This window comes from Phyllobates terribilis, unplaced genomic scaffold, assembly GCF_046119375.1.
Source record: "Phyllobates terribilis strain yellow unplaced genomic scaffold, ASM4611937v1 Scaffold_12__6_contigs__length_324123572, whole genome shotgun sequence".
NCBI lineage: Eukaryota > Metazoa > Chordata > Amphibia > Anura > Dendrobatidae > Phyllobates > Phyllobates terribilis.
Genome location: NW_027362772.1, coordinates 296,840,936 through 296,845,182, shown reverse-complemented (window position 1 = coordinate 296,845,182; position 4,247 = coordinate 296,840,936). Strand labels below are relative to the sequence as shown.

General features: G+C 38.6%; 1 pseudogene; it reads left to right on the top strand.

Annotated features, from left to right (window-relative positions):
• Window positions 1-1,197: 1,197 nt before the first annotated feature.
• On the top strand, window positions 1,198-3,896 carry LOC141171815 (indolethylamine N-methyltransferase-like; annotated as a pseudogene).
• The last annotated feature ends 351 nt before the right edge of the window (window positions 3,897-4,247 follow it).

The following is a 4,247-nucleotide window of genomic DNA, read 5'->3' as shown; positions in this document are numbered from 1 at the left end:
CTCTGGACACTACGCTGACTGACACAGCAAACCTTCTTGCCACAGCTCACATTGATGTGCTATCCTGAATGAGCTGAACTACCTGAGCAACTTCTGTGGGTTGTAGAGTCCGTCTCATGCTACCACAAGTGTGAAAGCACAACCAGCTTTCAAAAGTGACCAAAACATCAGCCAGAAAGCATTGGTACTGAGATGTGGTCTGTGGTCCCCACCTAAAGAACCACTCCTTTATTGACGGTGTCTTGATAATTGCCAATAATTTCCATATATTGTCTATTCCATTTACACAACAGCATGTGAAATTGATTGTCAATCAGTGTTGCTTCCTAAGTGGACAGTTTGATTTCACAGAAGATTGATTTACTTGGAGTTATATTATGTTGTTTAAGTGTTCCCTTTATTTTTTTGAGCTGTTTATATTTCTCTGCGGTATATGTGAATCATGAATAGTGGTATGTGTTAAAGGGGCCCACTGAGACTCTTTCACCCAGGGCCTACAAAAACCTGGAGCCAGCCCTGGTGGACGCAAAGGGTCTGCACGTTGCCTGGTGCTGTTTCAAAATTCAAGTCATCGATCTATAGAGGCAAAGCAAATGTCTGCGTGTATGCCTTTTCTGCCTCTTCCTTTCAAGCATTGTGCTTTTATTAAAAAAGGAAGTTACAGTACATTACCAAAAAGAGGAAATGTAAGCTAAAAAAAGCTAGCAAATTTCCTTGGCTAAAACCATATTAATCTGTCAGAAAATCTGAACAGAATATTAATGTCCTGGTCGGTTACCTTCATGATACAGTAGAAACTTAAGCAAGCATAGCAAATACATATTAAAGTATATTAAAGTACAAAGTATATATGGCAGAGCCTTTTTCCATCTCCCAAGTTGCTTGGTAAGTGTCTTCTGTATAGTCTTCTATAGTTGGAAGCTTTTATGGTCAGCAGGGTTCTCCCTCTCTTTCTGCTTTCTCCCACATGTATTTTCCGAGCAATTACAAGCTTTAAAGTATTGAGATTCTTGACAAATTATTTGTCGCTAATCTAATTCTTTGGGAAGATTCAATGAAGCAGGGAAATTTAAATTTCAAAATATCCACACATCTTTAATATTTAAATGTTGGTGAATCATATACTTGTGACCGTTTCACCTATATGAATGTATGTTTCAATATTCTGAAAAATTTTTGCAGGTCACATTAAAGGAGATGTCGAGGATTGATATCAGTCCTGGTTCCATAATTCATCATTTGTATGCAGCCTGTGATTTTTTTAACCACATAATAGTGTTGAAGTCCAGTGACAGATGCACCATGGAGCTAAAGAGATGGATGGGTGAACGTACAGGGGCATTTGACTGGAGCCATGCTGCAAAATTTCATGTAGATATAGAAAGAAAAAGGTGAAGTATTTGTCCAAAACATTGGAAGGACCTACTGTTGTTATTTCTACAGTATAAAAGATATAATTGCAGTTTTAGTGTAAAACCGTAAATATTCAGTCTACTTTATTTTACAATGACAGTCTATTCAAAATTAATACTAAGTGCACAATGATGGGAAGACGGGGAGGAAGCCCAAACACTAGGAAAAGGGGGAGTGGAGACCCCTAGGAAGTTATGACAACACCCTGACTCCCTTAACGTCCCTAAATAGGTTCCGCACGTATTGCCAAGCAGGAAACCTAATCCTTGACTGCCCCTAGCGATAGGCCCTAGATAGGGAGGGGACCGGGTGAGCACTAGTCAGCCCCCACTGCAACTAAAGACAAACAGGTAAACAAACAAGAAAATACATTTAGCTTGGGAAGACACCAGAGGGATCACGCCAACTATCCTCCAAGGGAACTCCAAGAAGACACTAGCCGACTACTAGTACTTCAGGACTGGGCAAAGGAAAATAGAGCTATCACCAGCTACTCTCTGGAGAGACTGAAAGTATTTAAACATCAAGCTGTTGGCATATGCAACAAATTAGGACTTATTATAAGTGAAAGGAGGACTTTATACTAACCAGACAGCAGATGGCGATAGTGTGTAAAGTTATATGCTTGCTTTAATGTGGGGAGGGAAGCTCTCAATTGTTGGTTGCTTTTACTTTCTGTGGTGTTTTTTTTCCTGTATGTGTTATGTCAGCAGCACACGGACTGTGTGACACTGAATTGTATCTCATGTTTATCCAGTATGAAGTAAATACTACTCAAGATATCTTGCAGATTGAAGCTCTCATAAGTACAATGGTGACTGTAAGAAGATGCACTCTGCGACACCAGCAAGGGTGTGTCAATTAGCAGCAGAAGGTGGAGGTCACTGCTATATCCTAGAGGGAGAAGGATATCAGTACACTACAGAGATGAAAAGATCAAGAAGGTACCTGTAAAGTCAAGCACAATGACATTCTACAGATGAATCCAGAATGACTGTCTGTCACATCTGACACACCCAAGACAGGTAGCTTCTAAAATATTGTGCACTGTTAGAAGGGCAAAGTAACGCCCTGTTCATATTACAGTTAGGTCACAGGTATATATTTGCAGCATCCGAAACCTCAGTTCTGATATATATATCCAATGTATTCCACTGATTCTCCATACAGTGGCAAATGTTTGCCATTGACCAAAGTGCAAAAAAGAGTTAATCACAGTATGATTTTTTTTTGCAGTGGCCCACTGTACAGTGGGGCAAAAAAGTATTTAGTCAGCCACCAATTGTGCAAGTTCTCCCACTTAAAAAGATGAGAGAGGCCTGTAACTGACATCCTAGGTAGACCTCAACTATGAGACAAAGTGAGAAAACAAATCCTGAAAATCACATTGCCTGATTTGGAAAGAATTTTTTTTTGCAAATTTTGGTGGAAAATAAGTATTTGGTCAATTACAAAAGTTTTCTATTTAGTAATATAATTTTGCCTTAAGGTCTATACCTTAATAGAGAACAATAAGACTCTACATAGGCCACAGTTGGGTGAATGGGGACATGCGGCTTTATTACATATCACGCAATCTAAATATTTGTTTCTGGATAAAGTGTGAAAATTAGTGTTGAGCGAGTATGTTCTATTAACCCTTTCGGCTAGTATGCTCGGGCCGAGCTCTGAGTAGTTACAGCTGCTCGGTGATATGTTTGAATCACTCCTGTGTGCATGATTTGCGACTGTTTGACAGTTTTATTACATGTGAGGAATGTCTATTTCTTACACATTCCTCACATGTAATAAAGCTGTCAAACAGTTGCAAATCATGCACATGGGAGCGATTCAACCATATCACCGAGCAGCTGTAAATACTCGGAGCTCGGCCCGAGCATACTCGCACAGAACATACTCGCTCAACCCTAGTGAAAATACAGTAGTCTTAGTTTAATTGAAGTCTTTTCCTCAGTACTGGAAGCCGATGATTCAGCACTAACCACTTAGATTCAATGCCGTCCTATTCAATATTGACTATAGAATAATCACTTTTACCGTTATTTCCCATTTCTTTCAGTGATCAGTTACAGGATAAAGAAGGAAAAGTGCGATCAGCCCTTCAACATGTTGTTAAATTTGACCTCGAGAAAGAAAATATCATGGACCCGATCATCTTACCACCAGCAGATTGTGTCATCTGTGTTTGCCTCCTAGATCTTATTAGTAAAGATCAGGATGATTACATCAGATATCTCAGGAAGTTATCAACTTTGCTAAATCCTGGAGGACACCTTTGATTAATTGGGGCTTTAGAGATAAATTATTACACTGTCGGGAAAGACAAGTTCCATGCTTTCAATTATGATGAGGATTTTGCCAGAAAAGATCTAGTTGGAGAAGGTTTTGTTATTGACCGCTGTGTGATTAAGAAGAGAACAGTTGTGAGTGACCTTATTGACTATAAGGCTGTCTTATTCATTGCAGCCCGCAAAGGGAAGTAGGCCTGAGATGGCACAAGTTGTGACTCCATGTCACAAATTATATGTAAATCTTAAATTCTTTCAATATCTGTGTCTAGTGCATAATACAAGTTTATAAAAAATATAAATTATATTTCCCTTGGGATACAATTATAAGGAAATATAATTTATAAGGAAATATAATTTATAAGGTGTCAAATACTGATGAACACATTATTCACAGTTACATCTGCCATGAAAGGGTTGGATGCTGAGTATAATAAGTGCACACAATAAAGCCATTATAAATGTCCTATTTAGTTTTTTTTGCTCTTTATAAAGACAGAATGGTTCATACTTACTGGTACATCTCACTAAATTAGAATATCATCA